Consider the following 24147-nt stretch of genomic DNA (forward strand, 5'->3'; position numbering starts at 1 on the left):
ACACACACACACACACACACACACACACACACACACACACACACACAGCTTTTTCTCTGTACCTGATTCTTTTAAATTAAAGATAACCAAATCTTTGAATAATGAGGCTAACAGGTTACTCATAATACACACACATACACACACACAGCTTTTTCTCTGTGTACCTGATACTTCTTAAAGATAACCAAACCTTTAACTCTTGAGCCAGTGATAATGAGAAAATTTCATTTTTAAAATCAGCGATAATGGACCTTTAAAAAAAAGTGTTCTTTGTGTCATCTCTGTGCACTCCCTCCCACTACTTTCATATGCTGTACTTAAACAAACAAACAAAAAAACCACCTGCATTAAGAGGCTGTTAATATCCTCTGAAATACCACAGGTCTTAAGAGGGATGAATGATGAAAGTTAGAGACGAGTGATTGAGTAGGAATGGGAGAAAGATTAGGATTTGGTTTTCTGGCACAAGGTTCCTTTCTGTCATAGGACTGCAAATTTTCCTGGGTTGACGTGGGCTTAATTTAAAACTGCCTTATATATGCAGTGATGAAAATCAAATTAAATTTAAATTACTAAATGGAACATCTTCTTGATAATGTCAAAAAAACTGATTTAGAACAGTGGTTTTGGTACTTTGAGATATTAATATTCTGGAAGTTGAACACTAATGTTTCAATCTGCTTCACTCCATCCCCATTACTTCTTGTCAGCTGACTATGAGCATTGGGCCACTTGACACAGTTTTACATGATAACCATATTTAAGTGGTAAAAAAAAAAAAAGAAAATATACAGTGCCTTCTTAAGTCGGGTTCCTGATTTATTTCTAGTACTTTCCATTTAGATACAAATTGATTTAATTTCCTAAATCCATGAACCAGTACTGATGTTCCTATTTATTTAGGATTTTACATATGTACATTTAAAAATACATTGGTAACAGATGACTGACACCCAAAAAAGTAAAAAGGCAAAACAAAAATCACCATGCTTTAACAGGTTTGTCATGAAGCCAAATGCATGAGAAATTTGGTTTGTGTCAGTTTGCTTGTTATCAGTTGGAAGTCACCTTTGCCTTGCCCAGAGAAGACTCAGGTTCGTTGAATTTTCTTCATGGCGTTGTGAAAGCATGTAGCAGCATGAAGAGCACATATTAAGTATGTGTACAGAGTAAATGGTGCACTGGGTGCCACCTGGAATCTTGAAAGGACAATGTCTCTTAGATGCCTAACTTACTATTGGGAGTGAAGATGATCAGTGATTCTCAAAAAAAAAAAAAAAAAAAAAAAAAAAGGTGGAAAAATTCCTTTTGGGGAAAAGAAGCTAGTATAATTTAGGGTTTTAATTACTATAATACTTGATTGAGAGAAATCCCTTATTCTTAAAATAATACATGTCCTGCATTTCTGATTATATAATACTGCTTAAATACTTCCTATCCTGGGCAGTATAATGAATTAAAATGTAGTAGATATTTAGCACAAGCAAAAAAGACCTATAGTTTAGGAATACTAAATTCCAAAGTTTGTATTGTAGCTAGTTACCAGGAAGTAGTGGGGGTTAAATCGGTGCTGCTGGGAAAGTGTTTTGTTTTGTTTTGTTTTGTTTTTTTCCTTGTATACATTGTATAGCCCACAGTTTCGGTAAACCGTGTGCTAGTCAAGAAAGAAAGAAAGAAGCATTATTTAGGTTCAAGAGATTTAGCAATCTCATAGTTTTGGGATAAGCTGCTGTCCTAGTGATGCTTTCTTGTCACTGTCTTATTGAGATTTGGGAAAACCCAAACACGCCCTTCATAATTCAAAAGATTCCTAGGGAAATTACATTCGATTTGATTATGGTATTCCTTACAAGAGCTTGGTCATAGGGCAAGGAGAATGAGCTTTAAGTTGTAGGGATAAGATAAGTGTGTGCCACATAAAAGGAGGAGGGGCCAGGTATATAGTACAAGGTCATGGCTTAAGCCAATCATTTGTCTTGGGTTTGGGGGAATAGGAAGGATGAGAGGGGTCTAAACTACATACGTGCTTTTTCTTTTTAAAAACTGAGTCGATAACCATGAATGTTAATCCCTATGAATACTAAATTTTCTAGAGAAATTATATTGATGTGTAATTTTCCTTACCATGTAACATATAGCACCCCAAGGACAAGGTGACAGCTGGTGGATTAAAAATAAAGCTGAACATCATTACATAGTAAAAGTACACATGGACTCTGATATGGGGTAAAATGCTGGTGCAATCACTGTTAATAGCTTTAGTGACCTTGGCCAAGTGATTTACTTTCTGGGAGCTTCCTTTTTTCTCATCTGTAAAGTAGATGTAAAATCAGCTCCATAGCAATGTTCTTGTGATTCCTTTAGGTAACTGTATCAGAGTTCTATGATGGGGTTTATCTTGTACTTTTGCACATACTGTTTTTCCTTCCTTCTGTTCCTTTTTCTTGGATGAGCACCATAATTTGTACATAGTTTCAAGAGTGCTTAAAGAGTGAAAATACTTAAGTTCTGTAAACTTGCTATGAATTCATTATTTTGAATTATAAGTGAAGGAGGGCTGAATACTGTTTTTTCTCCTGGACTTTTAGACTTTTGTCATAAAAGTTATATCCTTCAGTGAACCAGTGTTCTCAATGGGGAAAGAGGAAAATATTATTATTTACTTACTTTTTTTTTAAAAACAGAGTCTCACTCTGTCTCCTAGGCTGGAGTGCAGTGTCGCGATCTCAGCTCACTGCAACCTCCGCCTCCCAGGTGCAAGCAATTTTCTTGCCTCAGCCTCCCAAGTAGCTGGGACCACAGGCACCTGCCACCACATCAGGCTAATTTTTTTTTTTTGTATTTTAGTAGAGATGGGGCTTCGCTTGCCCAGGCTGGTTGTGAGCTCCTAAGCTCAGGCAATCTGCCCGTCTCGGCCTCCCAAAGTGCTGGGATTACAGGCATGTGCCACCGCGCCCGACCTTATTTGTTTACTTTTAAAATACATTTACATTAAGAAAAACAGAATGTATGTTCGTTGTAGGTAGTATTAAAAAGTGAAAGCAAGTAAGAAACAAAATTATCTGTGACGCATCCTACCCAAAGATAGTTATCATTAGGTATTTGGTGTATTTCTTGACTAAATATATGTGCTATGCATAGACATGGTCCACAGTATACATAAACTCTGTGGATTGCTCTTTTAATTTCACTGTAATAATATTTTTATTGTTTTTAGGATATATATAGAATTTGTAAATTTTTTTATAATCTAGTCATTTTGATACTAAGATGGTTTAAGGAAAGAGGACATTAGAGGAAAAAAAAAAAACCTGTGTGCTGGGAATTAGATATCTGAAATTGTCATATATACCACATTTGCAAAATTTTTTTACCTGCCCTTGGAAAAAAGCCAAGGCATGATTTTGAATTATATAAGATGGTTTATTAAGATTGCTTAAACATTGAGTGCTTTCTGGCCAAAACAGCAATTAAATGAAGAAAAACAGAAGCCATCCGAGGGAGAATAAAACTGGAAGAGCAACTGTTTTGTGGAAGTTACTTATTTCAGTCTTCCCTATTCTTTTCCCCAACATAGTTCATAACTTAAAATTGTGGACTGTAAAGCACTCTAAAGCTTTTAAAGCTCTGCCTAGTGAGTTATTATTAAGAAATTTAAGTCACTGCCATGGGGTTATATATGAGGTTTAATAAAAACATTGGTTTCTTAGTTTTGTTTATTACTCTTACTCCTGTAGTCTCTGTGTCGTGAAGCATCATTTTTCTTTTTTTTCTCCTGATGCAACTTAGCCAATCCAGGATTTTCTCATTTTTCTTCATATTATGAATGTTTAAAAGGTAAAACAATACACTTTCTTTTTTTTATTATTAATTCATTAGGTTCTAGGGTACATGTGCAGATCATGGAGGATTGTTGCATAGGTACATACATGGCAATGTGGTTTGTTGCCTCCATTCCCCCGTCTCCTATAGCTGGCATTTCTCCCCATGTTATCCCTCCCCAACCTCCTCCCCTCTCCACTGTCCCTCCCCTGTCCCTCCCTTGGGCCCTCTCAACAGACCCCAGTGTGTGATGCTCCCCCCCCCGTGACCATGTGTTCTCATTGTTCAATACCAGCCTATGAGTGAGAACATGCTGTGCTTGTTTTTCTGTTCTTGTGTCAGTTTGCTGAGAATGATGGTTTCCAGATTCATCCATGTCCCTACAAAGGATACAAACCCATCGTTTTTTATGGCTGTATAGTATTCCATGGTGTATATATGCCACATTTTCCTTGTCCAGTCTATCACTGATGGGCATTTGGGTTGGTTCCAGGTCTTTGCTATTGTAAACAGTGCCACAATGAACATACGTGTGCATGTGTCTTTATAATAGAATGACTTAACATCATTTGGGCATATACCCAGTAATGGGATTGCTGGGTCAAGTGGAATTTCTATTTCTAGGTCCTTGAGGAAGCACCACACGGTCTTCACAATGGTTGAACTAATTTATGCTCCCACCAACGGTGTAAAAGTGTTCCTATTTCTCCACATCCTCTCCAGCATCTGTTGTCTCCAGATTTTTTAATGATTGCCATTCTCACTGTCATGAGGTGGTATCTCAATGTGGTTTTGATTTGCATTTCTCTCATAACCAGTGATGATGAACATTTTTTCATATGTTTGTTGACCTCATATAAGTCTTCTTTTGAAAAGTGTCTCTTCATATCCTTTGCCCACTTTTGGATGGGTTTGTTTGTTTTATTCTTGTAAATCTGTTTTTCTGGGTATTAGTCCTTTGTCAGATGCGTAGATTTCAGAAATTTTTTCCCATTCTGTTGGTTGCCAGTTCACTCTAATGATTGTTTCTTTTGCTGTACAGAAGCTCTGGAGTTTAATTAGGTCCCATTTGTCTATTTTGCCTTTTGTTGTCAATGCTTTTGGTGTTTTAGTCATCAAGTCCTTGTCTGTGCCTATGTTCTGAGTGGTTTTGCCTAGGTTTTTTCTAGGGTTTTTATGGTGTTAGGTCTTATGTTTAGTGTGAGGTATCAAGAAGGGGTCCAGTTTCTGCATTCTGCACATGGCTAGCCAGTTTTCCCAACACCATTTATTAAACAGGGAATCCTTTCCCCACTGCTTGTTTTTGTCAGGTTTTTCAGAGATCAGATGGTTGTAGACATGTGGTGTTGCCTCCGAGGCCTCTGTTCTGTTCCATTGGTCTACATATCTGTTTTGGTACCACTACCATGCCGCTTTGATTACTCTAGCCTTATAGTGTAGTTTGAAGTCAGGTAGCATGATGCCTCCGGTGTTGTTCTTTTTGCTTAGGATAGTCTTGGCTATGCGGGCTCTCTTTTGGTTCCATATGAAGTTTAAGGTGGTTTTTTCCGGTTCTGTGAAGAAGGTCATTGGTAGCTTGATGGGGATAGTGTTGAAAATCTGTAAATTATTTTGGACAGTATGGCCATTTTCATGATACTGATTCTTCCTAACCATGAGTATGGAATGTTTCTCCATTTGTTCGTGTCCTCTCTTATTTCCTTGAGGAGTGGTTTGTAGTTCTCCTTGAAGAGGTACTTTATGTTCCTTTGTTAGTTGTATTCCTAGGTATTTTATTCTCTTATAGCAATTGTGAATGGGAGTTTGCTCATGCTTTGGCTCTCTGTTAGTCTGTTATTGGTGTATAGGAATGCTTGTGATTTTTGCACATTGATTTTGCATCCTGAGACTTTGCTGAAGTTGCTTATCAGTTTCAGGAGATTTTGGCCTGAGATAATGAGATCTTTTAAATATACAATCATGTCATCTGCAAATAGAGACAATTTGACTTCCTCCTTTCCTATTTGAATACCCTTTATTTCTTTTTCTTGCCTGATTCCTCTGGCTAAAACTTCCAATACTATATTGAATAGGAGTGGTGAAAGAGGGCATCCTTGTCTGGTGCCAAATTTCAAGGGGAATGCTTCCAGTTTTTGCCCATTCAGTATGATATTGGCTGTAGGTTTGTCATAAATAGCTTTTATTATTTTGAAATACGTTCCTTCGATACCTAGTTTATTGAGAGCTTTTAGCATATAAGGCAGTTGAATTTTATCGAAGGCCTTCTCTGTTTCTATTGAGATGATCGTGTAGTTTTTGTCTTTGGTTCTGTTTATGTGATGATTATGTTTATAGACTTGCATATGTTGAACCAGCCTTGCATCCCTGGGATGAAGCCTACTTGATTGTGATGGATAAGCTTTTTGATGTGATATTGCAATTGGTTTGCCAGTATTTTATTGAAGATTTTTGCATCCATGTTCATTATGGATATTGGCCTGAAATTTTCTTTTGTTGAGTGTCTGCAGGGTTTCGGTATCATGATAATGTTAGTTTATAAAATGATTTGGGAAGGATTCCCTCTTTTTGTATTACTTGGAATAGTTTCAGAAGGAATGGTACCATCTCCTCTTTATATGTCTGGTAGAATTCGGCTGTGAACCCATCTGGACCTGGGGTTTTTTTGGGTGGTAGGCTATTAATTGCTGCCTCAACTTCAGCCCTTGTTATTGGTCTGTTCAAGATTTCAACTTCTTGCTGGTTTAGGCTTGGGAGGGTGTAAGTGTCCAGGAGTTTATCCATTTCTTCCACGTTTACTGGTTTATGTGCATAAAGTTGTTTGTAGTAATCTCTGATGGTGGTTTGTATCTCTGCAGAATTGGTGATATCCCCTTTATTTTTTATTGCATCTATTTGATTATTCTGCCTTTTCTTTTTTATTAGTCAGGCTAGCAGTCCATCTATTTTCTCGATCTTTTCAAAAAACCAGCTCCTGGATTTACTGATTTTTTGAAGGTTTTTTTGTGTCTCTGTCTCATTCAGTTCTGCTCTGATCTTAGTTATTTCTTGTCTTCTGCTAGCTTTTGAGTTTTTTATCTTGCTCCTCTAGTTCTTTCAATTTTGATGATAGGGTGTCGATTTTAGATCTTTCCTTGCTTCTTATGTGGGCATTTATTGCTATAAATTTCCGTTTAGACACTGCTTTAAATGTGTCCCAGAGATTCTAGTACATTGTGTCTTCGTTTTCATTGGTTTCAAAGAACATCTTTATTTCTGCCTTCATTTCATTGTTTATCCAGTTAACATTCAAGAGCAAGTTGTTCACTTTCCATGAAGTTGTGCCATTCTGAGTTAGTTTCTTAATCCTGAGTTCTAATTTGATTGCCCTGTGGTCTGAGATGCTGTTTGTTATGATTTCCATTCTTTTGCATTTGCTAAGGAGTGATTTACTTCCAATTATGTGGTCGATTTTAGGGTAGGTGCAATATGGTGCTGAGAAGAATGTATATTCTATGGATTTGTGGTGGAGATTTCTGTAGGTGTCTATTAGGTTTGCTTGGTCCAGATCTGAGTTCAAGTCCTGGATATCCTTGTTAATTTTCTGTCTCGGTGATCTGTCTAATATTGACACTGGAGTGTTAAAGTCCCCCACTATTATTGTATGGGAGTCTAAGTCTCTTTGTAGGTCAGTTAAGAACTTACTCTGTGTATCTGGGTGCTCCTGTATTGGGCATGTATATATTTAGGATCATGCTATATATTAGCTATATATTAGCTCTTCTTGTTGCATTGATCCTTTTACCATTATGTAATGTCCTTCTTTGTCTCTTTTGATCTTTGTTGCTTTAAAATCTATTTTATCAGAGGCGAGAATTGCAACTCCTGCTTTTTTTTCTCTCCATTTGCCTGGGAAATCTTCCTCCATCCCTTTATCTTTAGCCTTTATGTGTCTTTGCATGTGAGATGCATTTCCTGATTACAGCATACAGATGGGTCTTGACTTTTTATCCAGTTTGCCATTCAGTGTCTTTTGACTGGGGCATTTAGCCCATTTACATTTAGAGTTAATATTGTTGTGTGTGAATTTGATTTTGCCATTTTGATGCTAGCTGGATGTTTTGCCAGTTAGTTGACACATTTTCTTCATTGTGTTGATGGTCATTACCATTTGGTACATTTTTGGAGTGGTTGGTACTGGCTGTTCCTTTCCTTGTTTAATGCTTCTTTCAGGAGCTTTTGTAAGGCAGGCCTGGTGGTGACGAAATCTCTCAGCAATTGCTTTTCTGTAAAGGATTTTAGTTCTCCTTTGCTTATGAAGCTTAGGTTGGCTGGATATGAAATTCTATGTTGAAAGTTCTTTTCTTTAAGGATGTTGAATATTGGCCCCCACTCTTCTGGCTTGTAGGGTTTCTGCCGAGAGATCCGCTATGAGTCTGATGGGCTTCCCTTTGTGGGTAACCCGACCTTTCTCTCTGGCTGCCCTTAGCATTTTTTCCTTCATTTCAACCCTGGTGAATCTGACGATTATGTGCCTTGGTGTTGCGCTTGTTGAGGAATATCTTTGTGGTGTTCTCTGTATTTTCTGGACTTAAATGGTGGCCTGCCTTGCTAGGTTGAGGAAGTTCTCCTGAATAATGTCCTGAAGAGTGTTTCCCAGCTTGGATTTATTCTCTCCGTCACATTCAGGTACACCTATCAAACGTAAATTAGGTCTTTTCACATAATCCCATATATCTTGGATGCTTTATTTCTTTTCATTCTTTTTTCTCTAATCTTGCCTTCTCGTTTTATTTCATTGAGTTGATCTTCAGTCTCTGATATCCTTTCTTCTGCTTGGTCAATTCAGCTATTGAAACTTGTGTTTGCTTTGCTATGTTCTCATACTGTGTTCGTCAGCTCCATCAAGTCGTTTACATTCTTCTCTAGGCTGTTTATTCTAGTTAGCATTTCATCTAACTGTTTTTCAAGGGTCTTAGTTTATTTGCATTGGTTTAGCACATGTTCTTTTAGCTCTGAGAAGTTTGTTATTACCCACCTTCTGAAGCTTGTTTCTGTCAATTCATGAGATTCATTCTCCATGCAGCTTTGTTCCCTAGCTGGTGAGGAGTTGTGGTCCCTTGGAGGAGGAGAGGCATTCTGGTTTTTGGTGTTTTCATCCTTTTTGCTCTGGCTTCTTCTAATCTTCATGGCTTTATCTACCTGTAGTCTTTGTAGTTGGTGACTTTTGGATGGGGTCTCTGAGTGGATGTCCTTTTTGTTGATGTTAAAGCTATTTCTTTCTGTTTCTTAGTTTTCCTTCTAACAGGCCCCTCTGCTGCAGGAGTGTTGGAGGTCCACTCCAGACCGTGCTTGCCTGGGGATCACCTGTGGGAGCCGCAAAACAGTAAGGGTTGCTGCCAATTCCTTATTCTGTTATCTTCGTCCCAGAAGGGTACCTGCCAGATATCGGCCAGAGCTCTCCTTTATGAGGTATCTCTTTGGGTATATGGGGGTTGGGGAGCTGCTTGAGGAGACAATTTGTCCCTTTAGGAGTTCAAGTCCTGTACTGGGAGCTCCATTGTTCCATGCAGAGCTGCTGGGCAGGTACATTTATGTCTGCTGCAGCAGAACTCATAACCGCCTCTTTTCCCAGATGCTCTGTCCTAGGAAGGTCAGGCTTTATACATTCCTGACATGTTCTTGCCTTTTTTCATAGATGCCCTGCCCAGCACGGAGATAGTCTAGTCACAGTCTGCCGGTAGAGGCTTTGCTGAGCTGCTGTGAGCTCAGCCCACCTGCTGTGTGAACTTCCTTAAGGTGCTGTTTATAGAGGTACAGATAGAACTGCCTGGGTACTGGGGAACTGACTTGGTAGTGGCAGACGCCCTCCCCACCACCAGCTGGATCTTCCTGATTCCAGCTGCGCCTGCTGTGAAACTCTCAATTCAGACCATTCCAGATTGCTTGTTTTGTGGGGATTGTACCCACCGAGCCAGATACCCTGGCTCCCTGTCTCAGCCCCCTCCCTTTCAGTTGAATGGGCGGCTCTGTGTCCCAGGTGTTCCAGGTGCCAGTTGAAATGGCCCCCAGGTTTGTGTGAGTTTCTGTGCGCCAACCCGTGGTACTGGCTGAAACAGCCATGCTGGAAACTCATGGCACTTTTTGACCTGGGAATCTCCTGGTCTGTGGGCAGTGAAAACTCCTTTAGAAATGGGGTGATTATTTACCCTCTGTGTTCTTGCTGGGAACTGGACTCCAGAGCTCTTCCTATTCGGCCATCTTGGCTCCTCTAGCTAATACCGTTTCTTTTAGTCATTGCATAATTGGACTATACTTATTTCAACCACGTCGTGATAAGGCTCTTCTTTTCTAGAGACGGGGATTCACCATGTTGGCTAGGATGGTCTCCTCTTGACCTCATGATCCACCTGCCTCGGCCTCCCAAAGTGCTGGGATTACAGGTGTGAGCCACTGTGCCCGGCCTATATCTTAAATACATATAGACATTATGCCTTTATTTATACTTATGTACTAATACAACAGGTCAGCACAGTACTCCCACCCATGTGGGGAGCCAAATTCTAGTCTGATAATTGAGTATCAAATATTAATGAGTAACTTTATTGAACACCTAGGTATGTTTACATTCTTAACTTAATCTTCTGACATTTTACAGTTGAGGAAATTTGTGGCTTTGAGCAGTTAAATACCTTGCTCAAGATCAGTTGACCTCATAGATAACAACTAGAGTTCAAACCTAGGCTGACGACAGAGCCTACCTCTTCAGGTGGGATTCAGTACCACCAAGTAGTACTTTCTGAACTGTGTTCTATGAACCAAGGTGTATTAGCAGGCATTACTTTAAAAGGGTTTTTGGGCCAGTAAGGTTGAGAAGCATTGCATGTTATATCGCCCCCTCAGAGATTTCACAGTGTACGTTGGTATGTTAAAAGCTCTGAAGAGTACTATAGGAAAGAAGCTTCAGCATTTTAGCACATCTTTCACAAACTGACCTGGTCACTGATCCAGTTTTTAAAGAACACCTAGTTTTCTTTAAAGAACGTTAGTGTTCTGAGAGAAGAGAAAGCACCGTGAACAGATGGACCTGTCTTCAGAGGAGGAATATGGCTGCTGAATTCTGCCTTGAGGCCTTCCTTACCTGTTCATATGCAGCATGCCAGCATCCAACTGTGTAAATCTTACCATCCCTCAAGACCCGTTGAGGATCTACCTGTTCCTTGAAGCTTTTCCTAACCACTTGAGTCCACACCTACATACCTGACCTCAGCCAAGTTCCTCATTATGTACCTGATTATGACTGGTGCTAATGCTCTTTAGCATGTGGCTGTCTCCCCAGTTGGTTCCTAAACTTCTCAACAGCCGATACACCCTACTTTATACTACTCCCCTGTCCCCTGCTGAGTAGCCCCTGGCCTTACTGCCCTTCAGGGAGAAGCCAAAGTGTTCTAGGGGTTTTCGTTTAGTTTACAATACTCATTGTCTCCCTGGTAGCAAACCTGGTGAGACCTGCAGTTCATTCTTAATCCTCAAACTTGAGGTGCTCATGTAATCATCTTACACTGATATCAGCACTTATGCTCCCCATATCGTTTTCCATCTGAAAACAGCTCACTGATCTTGCTTTGTTATTTATCAAAAATGATTTCTGTTTACAGTGTACTTCACAATTACAAAAAAACTCTACTGATAGTTAAAATAGGTTTCCTAGAACAACCCCTGCTTGGCAGTCACCTCCATCTTGCTACATTGCCACGCAACCTGATGAATCTGCTGAGTACTTATATTTAGGAATTTTTTTTATGCAGGGAACCCAAACATAAATGGTTCCTTGACTCCAATTGTGAATCAAATGATTTTAAGTATAACCCATGTTATATTTCTATTCATATAAAATAGATGTCCAGTGTATGAATTATGTTTCAGTTATTAGAAACTCATTTCCTATAGAAATAACAAAATAGGTCCCCCAAATCAAATATACTTCCAAAAACATTTTGCAAGCATGTAACACCAGAGTTATATGGTGTATATTAGGTGGATAAATTTTTCTGCATAGGCAAGATTGAATGAAGTACTTTTAAAATATTAGTCTAATAAAGTGTGCAGTGAAAGCACCACCTTTTCTTTTGGAAACTCCCTGCAGTAATCATGGATATTCTTCCCTTGCTCCAAGGGACATCTGTGTTCAAAATTAATATTATCTATCTCGAACATTTTTACTCCCTATTCAGTGTTCACGAATGCCTCTGGAAGTCTTTGAATGGTACCTGATGGGAAACATTATTTCTACCACCATCCCAACCTTCCTTATGGAAATACATGAAGGCTGAACCATAGATTCAACTCTCATTTGGCTCTGTTGACCCTGTGTGAACCTTAAGGGATACTAACTAGATATTTGGAGTTAATATTAATTAAAATACAGACTTGGCTATTACAACAGAAATCCAAAATGTTAATTTTCTCTTACATAAATATCCAAACTGATAATGGCAATACTTCATAGTCTTTTATGGTGCTCTTAGGGATGCATGCCCCTTTTCTGTTGTTACTCTGTCATTCTCAGAGAGTTGCTTACATCTACGTGGTCTGAGATTTTACTACCATGTCCACAGTGCAGCAGTAGGAAGGAAGGAAACAAGGAATTTGCCTCTTTACCTGTACCTATCACTTTCAGTATCTTTATTCTAGGTGGCCATGTACATAGCTAACCATTGGAGGTAAGGGAGTGGGTACTAATGAGGTAGAAGGGGAGAAATGATATTGGGAGGAATCGTAGTCTTTTCTTCTACAGGTAATAGCGTATAATTTTTTAAATGATACAGTTGTATAAGCAAGGCTCAAAAGTCACTTGTAGCTAACTTTCATTAGTTCCACTTTCTCCTTGCCTACAACAGTTAGCATGGTCTTGGTATCTAGTGTAAATCTGATCTTATCCAAACATAAACTTGTTACTTTTTATATTATTTGGTTAACTGTTGATTTCAAGTCTCTTTTCAGACTTGTCTCTGAAGTTCACGTGAATAGGGCCAGGCTTTAAGCTTTTTTAATGCATTCATTATTCCTCCTCTGAAGACAGGTCCATCTGTCCACGGTGCTTTCTCTTCTCTCAGAACACTAACGTTCTTTAAAGAAATAAGTTTATTGAACATTGGGTTATGATGATTTATTGAAATTCTGCATTTATTGGTTTGCTTTGTTGTTAACAGAGTAATGTCTCTTGTCTTTTTTCTGCCAACTGGAATAACCCCTACTCCCCATATCTGAGCTTTATCCATTATCAGAAATGTAGAGGAGGCCTGGAATTGACAAAGATTTGTTACCAAAAAGTCACTATCAGACCCTATTGCTGTTGGCAGTCTGGAGACTATGGAGAAGATTATAGATCATTGAAGGTTATAAGCAAAAGTCTGTGGACTTGCATAGCAGCATTGGAAGTTAGGTCTTACAGTGGGCAGGTGATGTTGGAGCGCTGAAAAGACAAAATGGAAATATTAAGGAAGCACACGGATAGGGATTCCAAGAAGAACTAGCACCAGTAGGGCTAGGACAATAAAAGAAGAGGTTGGGATTATCAAAATTGGAAGCTCACAAAAGTACCTGGCAAGTTTGGGTTCAGATCTCTGGCGGTGGGATGGGGGAGCACTTGGCTGGCTTCCTATTGTGTCTCTAGAAAATAATGGGGCTGGTTTGGGGAGTGGGAGCAGAGTTGAATAAATGCTGGAGATTGGGACCACTCCAGTTACCATGGTGAGTTGCCTTTAAGCAGCGAGCAAAAGGATAAATCTCTTCCGCCAGCCTTTCTGCTCCAGTCTAGTGCCCCTTGTTTGATAAAGCCTAATGGGAACGTAGTTGGCAAGAAATGTTTGCAAAGTTCTAGAGCCAGATTCACAAAGCGAAATATAGAAAGGTGGGTTTGGAACTGAAAGATGATAATCACTGGCACAGTAGTGGATATAAAGTCTTCCTTTGGAAAGTTCAGCTGGAAGACATGGTGCCCATGAACTTCCAGTACTGGAAGACACAGTACTGTTTGGAAACAGTACTGTGACCAAAATTAGAGAGGTGGATCTGGGCCAGATTGCGTGAACGAGATTGAGTGGAAGAGTGATGTACTCAGGCTTGAGGAGTGTCTTGCATATATACCAAAGTCACTTTTATGCGAGAAAGTATGCCTGCTGTCCTTTCATCCGCATTAGGTAAGGATGCAGCCCAAAGTTTCCTTTCTTTCTTTAGAAATCTGTTATGAATCTATTATTCATAAGTTTCCATGAGCCTTTCTTGAAGTTGTTTGTTTTTAGTGTCTGTGACTCATCAAAAAACTACTCAATGGGTTTTTTTTAGGCGTCTTTTGTTACACTGGGCTTTGAGGATACAAAGATGACTAAGATGTAATCTCTTTTCTCAGGTAAGTCACACGCTGGTTTGTGAGGTAAATGTGAAGACATCAACATTGTATGTTAAATATTAAAATAAAATGAATCATACCTGGGAAGTGGAAAAGGGCAAGTCTGTTGAGGAGAATTAACTTTGTGCTTGTCTTTTGAGTAGGATTTTGCCAGGCTGAGGGAGAAGTATGTCAAGGAGTGTGTGGTGGGTGAGGGCAACAAGTAGAAACCAAAAATTTAAAGGGCATGGAGAAATAATTATTAAGATGACATGTGCTATATATTTACAGTTGCTGTATAAAGAAGCATTATTCATTTGCCCTGAAACCTTTTTTATTTTGGCTTCAAGGGGTCCTCCTTGTTTCAGAATTTGGAATTTAATATATACCCTCCCCCTGTCCATTAGTATTTTCTGTACTTCAGCCATATTGCTGAGATACTCAACTTTATAAGCAACAAGTTCCTTTTTTTAAAAAAAACCTTTATCTTCAAACTGAAAGCCATCTCATCCCTGTTTTTATATAAGTTGCCCTTTGCAGAACAGTTTCTATTTCTAGTTTCTGTATGTGGGTCCTTCCTACTTCTAAAGGGTTGTCTGGAGAGGTATCAGAATCACCAAATGATTAAAGATGCCCCAGGTGCCATGCCACCAGAAGGGAACATAAACTGTCCTCTTTATATGTACACTTGAGTTCTTTAATTATCATCATTGCCTTGAAAGGCTATAGAAGTAAATTGTTGAGAAACCATCAGAATATACCTGCCTGAGTCTTTCTCAGTCTTCCTGTTTGTGTTCAGTGGTTAATATTGTCCTCTGTATAAATTTGAATTCAGTAGAACCTTGTAATACACATCCATTTCTTTCTTTCTTTCTTTCTTTCTTTTTTTTTTTTTGAGACGGAGTTTCCCTTGTTTCCCAGGCTGGAGTGCAATGGTGCAATCTCGGCTCACCGAAACCTCCGCCTCCTGGGTTCAAGCAATTCTCCTATCTCAGCCTCCTGAGTAGCTGGGACTACAGGCATGCACCACCATGCCCAACTAATTTTTGTATTTTTAGTAGAGATGGGGTTTCACCATGTTGACCAGGATGGTCTCGATCTCTTGACCTCATGATCCACCCGCCTCAGCCTCCCAAAGTGCTGGGATTATAGGCGTGAGCCACCGCGCCCGGCCATGCATTTCATTTTTTTTTTTTAATTTATTTTACTGCATTTTAGGTTTTGGGGTACATGTGAAGAACATGCAAGATTGTTGCATAGGTACACACGTGGCAGTGTGATTTGCTGCCTTCCTCCCCACCACCTACATCTGGCATCTCTCCCCTTGCTATCTCTCCCCAACTCCCCACCCCCCACCGTCTCTCCCCTATTTCCCCCCAACAGACCCCAGTGTATAGTGCTCCCCTTCCTGTGTCCATGTGTTCTCATTGTTCAACACCCGCTTATGAGTGAGAACATGCGGTGTTTGATCTTCTGCTCTTCTGTCAGTTTCATGCATTTCATTTTAAGCTACATGTCCTCCTCAGTTCTCTGTCCCTATCCGTAGGTTGGAAGGTTCAACCCTGGTCCATGGATATAGTTGACGGGACAGGGGTATTCACACTAGGTCAACTGTATTCTTTGTCCTGGGATTTTTGAATCAATGGAGATGGTACAGAGTTTGTTGGTAGGCATGGTACCAGGATCAGCTCCTTAAGCACCAGTCACATGCCAGGCAAGGTTATGGGGGAAGAAAACCTAAAAGGCTTGCCAAGGAAGCCAGTCTATAGAGAAAGGAATGAAGTGGATTTTCACTTTGTTTCCAGAAGCAGAGAGAAAAGAAAGATGCCGTGGAGAGGGACAAACAGACAAAAAGACTCAGCCTCTGCCTCTGCCTGAGGCCTTCTAATTCCTATGAGACCTAGCTGTTCTTCCTGCTGATTAGGTTGTGATATAGCCCTGAATTCTTATAACAAATACTATTTTATTTAAGCTAGCTTAAGTAGGTTTCTGTAATTTGTATGTACATAAATCATTCTAGAGTAACATACACTCCATACAGAAATAATCTGCTTTAACCTAAAGGAATTTACTGTTCTGGAGAATGCACATGGAAGCCAGAAAGGGAGATTTTGTTAGCTGGACCCTCAAATCACATACATGAAGTTGCTGCCTAGTACTCTTGTCTCTTCTGTCTTTTCTCTCCTCTCACCCCCAGTTTTGTTTTGTTTTGTTTTTTTAAGGCATTGCATTCATGGAAAACAAAGCATGGTTTTGTGTAACAGTAAAATTATCTTTCTATAATTTTTTTAAATGATGCTTGGGTTTTGTTGATCTTTTTTGACAATAAAAGAATCATCAACTGTGTTACGCAGTATGAAAGTTGAAGAAATGTCTGTGTAAATAAGTGATAAAACACAAGTCAACAAACGAGAAAAAGGCATTTACCAACCTCCCAAATTGCCAGATTTCAGTTAATACAGTTAATGAGTAGTGTGTTTGCTTTGATTGCAATCCCAAAACTAGTTTTTTGGGGTGGTTAAGGTTTTCATTTTTCATTTCCATTTTAAAGAATATGAAATTAATGAGTTCAAAATAAATCTGTTATTAGGGAGGCATCCAAGGGGCTTATAAAATAGGTGATTGTATGAAAAACTATTGTTTTTTTTTTTTAAAAAGGAGGCTAAATATATTCAGTTGTTGACAATGCTAATAATTTATTGCTTTGTTTACTATGTAGTTAATGTAAATTTGTTCATATGCTATGTAATTATAGATAGTGAAAGCCATTAGACTTTAGTTTTCAACTTTCTTATTTGTAAATGGATTTAAAGTCTTTTTGATAGTCTAGGAACCAATTAAATATTTCTTTAATGGCTCAACTAATTGCTTTGTAACTATTACTTATGCTACAGTGTTTGCTTAGGGTACAGAGAATTAAAAGCATTAAGAGATAATGGTAGGCTAAGGAGACTAATGATGTAAACTAATTGGGGTTCGTATTGTCAGATTTACTACAGCATGTTAACATACCACATTTATACAGAGGCATGCTTTGTACATGCCTTAGGTTGTTTAAAGGGGCAATTTAAATTTAAATTAGGCAATTTACTTATCATCTTAGAAATTTTGTCTTATTGCCCTAGGGCTAGTACACACCATATTGCATTTAAAAAAATGTTTGGAAAGCTGTTGGGAACATTTTTTGTCCACACGTTCACATTCACAGTAATATTCTGTGGCTTTGAATGTAAATTTAGGAATTTATTATGTTCAAAAATAAAGGAGAGATGTTTACTACTAATAAAATGAAACTGATAATCAATTTTGAATCTAAGCAGTTGTTTCAGAGGTGGTTTCATGTGAGTCTTTGATTTCTATTTTGCCTTAGAGGAGATAAATTTAACCTGGTTTTCAGCCATAGTAGCATTCAGACTGAGTCCTGAAAATGTCCTCTCTACTTTTTTGCTGCTGTTGAAGAGATCAGTGAAGGGTTTTGTAAACCTCAAAACTCTGGCTTAGATTTTCTTAGCTAAATTTCTACCTAGAATCGGTAAGCAAATAACATGTTAATTTTCAATGCTAGTTTAATAATAACTAGTTCATAAGACTTGGTTTCACAGACACATAAAGTCTTTATAAAGTGATTTGTTTCCTTTAATTTCAAGACCCAGAATATTAATTTGGTATTAATATTGAGTGTTTTTTGTTTGATGAAGTGTCCTTAAACAAGTCTGTCATATCATTTAAACTTTTATTTCTACTTCCTCAGTTTCATCTGTAATTATTTGTGACTATTTCTCATGTTGCTACATTTGGTTATTTCTGAAAAAGTACCAAAATGACCTGTAAAAGCATGAAAAACAATCTTCCAAAGCCTGAAGGGGTGTCTGAGTGACTTGCTGTGGGTCTCGGCTACTTTAAAGTGCAATTCACATTTGAAACAGTTCTCAGGGTCTAATGCCCTTCCATTCAGAAGACCTGTAAATGCTTGAGTTGTTTCTCCATCTTCTCTAAAGAAAACTTGACTGTGTGATTTCTCTAGGATCTTAGGATCATCTTGCAAAGGAACAAAGGTGACATTTAAAAACACTGTACTTCCTAGTGCCAATAATATCTAAGTATAAACCCAAAACATATTTTCTTCTCCAAGAACACTAGATCCTGAAGGTAGTCTCTCAAAGTAGGAGTAGAGTTGTTCTTACCTGGCTAGTCTCTTTGGACAGTCTATAATTACTGTTAGGAACTTAAGTTCTATTCCATGCTTACGGTGAATCAGATAAGATGATGACTTTGATGAGACAGGCAAAGGAACTTAAACTTGGTTTACTCAGATGCATATTCTCTTAGTGAAGACACTAGATCTGGCATGTGGGATTTACTAGTGAGGAAAAAGAGAGTGCACACAACATCACTATGTGGTTTTTATTAACAATTTGAACCCTAAGACTAAAACATGGCTCTTATTAATGTTATACAGTCAAAAGAATAGCTGCCTTCAAGTTAACAGGGACATGACAAATAACTTAGCTGCTTACTTTACTTGCTTTCCGATGTAGATGAGATACTAGCAAATTCCCTAATTAATAGGAGAAAAATCTCAAACAGTTGTACAATATAAAATTACATAACAGTTTTCTAGTTCGTATTTTAATAGTGAAGGGAGTTTTAAGCTGGACTGTATTTTTTTTTTTTTTTTTTGAGACAGAGTCTCGCTCTGTTACCCAGGCTGGAGTGCAGTGGCACAATCTCAGCTTACTGCAACCTCCACCTCCTGGGTTCAAGCCATTCTCTTGCCCAGCCTCCCAAGTAGCTGGGATTACAGGCACCTGCCACCGTGCCCGGCTAATTTTGTATTTTTAGTAGAGATGGGGTTTCGCCGTGTTGGCCAGACTGGTCTTGCACTCCTGACCTCAGGTGATCTACCTGTCTTGGCCTCCCAAAGTGTTGGGACTACAGGCGTGAGCCACCATGTCCCACCCAGAATGTATTTTAAGTTGTTTAAAATGGAAGCATTTTATATATTTTGTAAGATCCTCTAACAAGAACTTGGAATTTAGAGCAAGGATAAGGTATTGTTACTTGGTAACATGAAGATTTTTTTTCCTCAACTTTTATTTTAAGTTCTGGGGTACATGTGCAGGATGTGCAGGTTTGTTACACAGGTAAATGTGTGCCATGGTGATTTGCTGCACAGACTAACCCATCACCTAGGTATTAAGCCCAGCATTCATTAGCTATTCTTCCTGATGCTCTCCCTGCTCCCACACACAGGCCCCAGTGTGTGTTACCCACCATGTGTCCTCATCATTCAGCTCCCACTTATAAGTGACAATATGTGGTGTTTGGTTTTCTGGGTAACATGAAGATTATTGTTGATTGGTGACTGTACTGCAATAGTGTAATAAGGGTCTAACCTCAGAGATACTTTCATATTTGGATTTTTCTTTGCTCCTTGAATGTTGTCTTTATTCCTGTTGCTTAAAGAGCTGGTTTAATGCATATACAATTGGGGTTCTTTGCCCAGACACCCAGAGGCACATTTGATAGGTACATGTTTCAGAGAAGGTGAAAATTTTAGATTTTTTTTTTTGACAGGTAAACAAAAGAAACTATATCATTTGGGGCTTCAGGATGTGGGTAGTAGATATCTAGTTACATGAATGCCTTCTTTATGCAAGTTCTGGAAAGTAACCTCAGAGTTCCAGACTCATCACTGAGATTCTTTTTCTTTCTTAAGCAAAATAGTGATGTTCTGCAGGATTTCTACAACTGAAGTTTTTTAAAAGATAAATTTATATTGCATTAAGATGGTAATATTTGAGCTGTGATCTTTTAAAAAGAGTAAAGAAATTTCAGGTATATGAAGGAAAAGAAAGCATGGGGATAAGTTTTATATATCCTAGAGTGGACTTTTATGATAAAAAGTAATTGTTTATCAACTTAATTCAGCAATGGGAAAATGATCTTCCTCTTCTTTCTTAAGTCTTACACAGTAAAGGGATGAAAATGATCATACTACTGGTAATCAGAGATGTTCCCATTTTGTTTTGATGCTTAGATTCCATAGTACCTAGTGTTGTTTGATATTAAGAAAAACTTTAATCACTGTTCTTGTGGGAATTGCACAAGGAGCAATGTAAACACCTGTAGTGGAGGTGGAGATGTGCTGTTGTCTACTCTGCTCTGACTTGAGCAGCCACATCTTACCCAGGGTCATCCCAAAGCTGAGACCCAAGGATGTCCGGCTGTGGTTGGAGAGAAGTAGAGGGATGAAGACGTGGGATGTTCAATAATGGGAGGAGGATGGGTTTTGGGACCAGAAAGATCTGAATTTGAGTTCTGATCTGTCCTCTTGGCAGCTGGGTGAATTAGGGTGTATTACTCCACAGAGCAGAGCCTTATTTTCCTGGTTTGTAAAATGCAGATTGTGTCACTCTTCCAGGGCTGCCATGAGGGGTAGGGAGGCCAGGAATTAAAACATATTAACCATGTAATTACTCTGCATTTAAACCTCACGGCAGCCCTGCAAGGATGATGCAGCTTCCTTTAATTATTTTACCTGGATTGTTTCTTCAGTGAAGAAAAGACTGGGGAGAAGGGCACTTCTTCAATGTCAGCAGCCTCTCATATAGTTAATACATCTCTACGTGGCCCTTCCCAGAGTGTCCTTCTGTGAGGGGATCCATTACAAATACAAAAAATTCCTGTGGCCAGATAAGTTCGATGACCAGATAAGTTTGGCAAAACTATATATTATACCTGCCTCTTGCGGAAGCCTGAAAAGTCCTGTAGGAATTTATTTAACTTTCTCTAACCCAGAGTTTCACAAACTTATATGAAAACAAAATATTTAGTATGATAACCTATTGGCATCAATTCATGTGTTATTTCAGTAAATGTTTGAGGACTTGCTGTGTGCCACAGATACCATCACAGACTGCCTCAGGGAGGGCTGGGGGAGGGAGAGAGAGATGAGTAAAAAGATTGAAATGATGATTCCAGATCGAGGGATACAATGAATATAATACATCAATGTGGGTATTCTGGGTGAGAAGTAAGAACTATTTTAGATCAGATGGTCATAAAAGGCCTCTTGAAGAGGTGATATCTGAGCTGAAATCTGAATAATTCAAGTTAACTGGCCTTACGAAAATCTTGGAGGGTAGAACCTTCTAGGCAGAGAGAAAAGCAAGGGAATTAGTGTTCTCAAGAGCACACTTTGAGGAAGGCTGTTGCAATAAGAGAAAAGACCATATGTATTTCCCAATCAAATTTTTGTATACGAAATATGCAGTAAATCTTTATGGAGCGTTATGTGCTAGATACTGTGTGCCACAAACACAGAGATGACAGTTACATTTAAAGAATAGGGTAATTCGGAGAAGAAAGATTCAGTATTTAGGTGCCTAACTGATAAGTTGTGTGGTAGAGGTAGCATAATATAGTCACTGAGTTTCGAGCCAGACTGCCCAAGTTTAGGTCCTTGATCTGCCACTTACTTAATAACCTTGGGCAAGCTACTGACCTCTGCATGTGAACATCAGGGACATTCCTAGTGCCTCAGTCAGTGGATTGTTTAGTATATGCAAAGTTGTTAGGACAGTGCCTGGAATATAGGGACTGCGTGCTAAAACGGAAGATGATGATGTTAGAGATATTCTTATCATAACCGTCATCATTTTTACAGTTGTCATCGCTGTAATCTTTTAGTGCCGTGGTCCAGCTCAGATGCTTGGATCTTCATGCCCTCCTAATGGGCCCCGGGTTTGCCCATCAGAGTCCTACAAGATCGCCCACACCATGTAGGCAGCATTCTTACCCAGCAAAGGATTAAAACCTGCTTCATCTATTTTTTACTCAATTCAACTTTGTTAACCACCCTCTCAAAAAGAAGTTTCTTCAGGATTTATCTCTGGTTGTCTTCTAGTTTGGATGGGGTGGTGGTGGGTGGTGATCGTTGGTAATAGGGTTGAGGTAGGATGTAACAAATCAGAATCTGCAATGAGCCGTTTGCTGGATAATTAGGGTAGATGAGAATCATGGTACTGTAATAAAAATGGATTATCATAACAGTGACCCTAAGGAGCTAAAAGATGCACCATGTCCCTGCTTAATCAACAAAAGTTAAAGTCTTCCTGGAATAGTTTTAGTACATTATTAGCTTCTAATTCTTAGAAAATTGGCAATCCGTGCATAGAATAAGAAACTCTCCATTGCAGCAAGCGTTCATACCCTGAAGAACCCATTCCCTAACCATTTTAGATAAATACAAGATTTTTATAAAGCTAAAGCAATTATTAAAATTCTATTTGTGCATGGAAGAAGCCATTTAGCTAACCAATTATATATCTAACTTCTGTAGCAGCACTTTGGAATTAATCTAATTGTATCCTATTGAAAGTCAGTCACCTTTTGCAACATGACAATTTTATGCCAAGAGAATGAAAATGTCAGGTCTTTCCATTACATAGAATCATATTTTTTTCCTGATTGTTTAAGGCAGAGAGAAAGCCACTCGAATTAATCTGTTTAGAACTATTTTCAGTTATCTGTATATGTCATACATGCTGTCATGTTCTGAGACCGCTTTGTTCTTGGATACTGCTTTCCAAAATCTATAGGATTCTACTCTGGAGGGAAAAAAAAAAAAAAAAAAAAAAAGAATATCTCGCTTGACATATCATTTTATTCTGGGGAAGCCTAATTAGCACACTAATATCAGAGAACTGACAACCTCCTACATGTTATTTTAGGATTCCATGTACAAGACCATATTATTCTAGCTATTTGAACGGCACATATTCTCCACAGCTTGCTAACAGCAGTTTTGTCTTTTAAAATTTATGTGTTTCCAATGTTTAGGGTATGCTAAGGAGTGGGAGGTGAATATGTAATCATAAAGAATGTTGCAGCAAATATATTTTGCAGGGTACAGCCATTTCCATTTTTTGTAGTACAAAGATCCTTTAATCCTGAAATTTTATATTGTAGATTGTGTTATGTGCTGCTTCTTATTTCAGTGGGATGAAAGTAATATTCTGAATGAGAAAAGGATTAGAGTAGCATTTCTCAAATACCGCTTTTGAACCTAAGTTTAAAATAGAGAGATTTATCACTGAAAAGATTAAGAGAAAGGAAAGAAAGAATATTTATGGAATAGCTACAGTGTGCTAGGGATTACACTAGGTATTTTCATAGAGGTATTTAATTCTTACAACCTTCAAGATTTGTAGATTTATCCATCACAAATAAATCTGTTCAGATTAAGTATGTGGCCTAGTGATTTTGTAAATTACGGTTTTTGAATTTGCATTTAACATTTGTGTAATCCCAAGTCAATATTTTGTACGTACTTTTAACAATTATATAAAACCTTTTAGAATGAATTTTGTATTTATCTTTTTTTCTCCTGATTTTCTTGCCTTCATTTTTCTTTTCTGCTGAGTATTTAAAAAATAGTGTTTTACTGTATGTTTTTGGATAAATTACCTCATGTCATTCTTGATATAAGATGTGGTTATTAAATTAATTTAATGAATTAACTAATTATAAACCTAGCCAAAGTCACACAGGTAGGAAATAGTAGGTCCAAATATGTAAACCCAAATATGATAAATTTCCAAGTACTTGCTGTTCTCGTTGCACCTGGCTGCCTTATGGAATCAAGATAAAGAAAAAAATTGGCCGGGCACGGTGGCTCAAGCCTGTAATCCCAGCACTGTGGGAGGCCGAGGCGGGTGGATCACGAGGTCAAGAGATTGATACCATCCTGGTCAACATGGTGAAACCCCGTCTCTACTAAAAATACAAAAAATTAGCTGGGCATGGTAGCGCGTGCCTGTAATCCCAGTGACTCAGGAGGCTAGGGCAGGAGAATTGCCTGAACTCGAGAGGCGGAGGTTGCGGTGAGCCGAGATCGCGCCATTGCACTCCAGCCTGGGTAACAAGAGCGAAACTCCGCCTCAAAAAAAAAAAAA

At 38.6% G+C, this 24147-nt stretch overlaps 1 protein-coding gene across 4 annotated transcripts in view; it reads left to right on the forward strand.

Moving 5' to 3' along the window:
- GALNT7 (polypeptide N-acetylgalactosaminyltransferase 7) overlaps nucleotides 1–24147 on the forward strand; it is a 156086-nt gene that overhangs the window by 15164 nt on the left and 116775 nt on the right. Inside the window, exon 1 of one of the 4 annotated variants that reach the window (XM_032298664.1) lies at nucleotides 13838–14209. The exons of the other annotated variants lie outside the window; for them this stretch is intronic. The gene's annotated coding sequence lies outside the window, so the exon portion shown is untranslated. Of the gene's footprint in view, nucleotides 1–13837; nucleotides 14210–24147 lie in introns of those variants that run through there. 4 annotated transcript variants of the gene reach the window in all.

Source organism: Sapajus apella, unplaced genomic scaffold (genome assembly GCF_009761245.1).
Source record: "Sapajus apella isolate SASKATOON/1434 unplaced genomic scaffold, GSC_monkey_1.0 scaffold39, whole genome shotgun sequence".
Classification (NCBI taxonomy): Eukaryota; Metazoa; Chordata; class Mammalia; order Primates; family Cebidae; genus Sapajus; species Sapajus apella.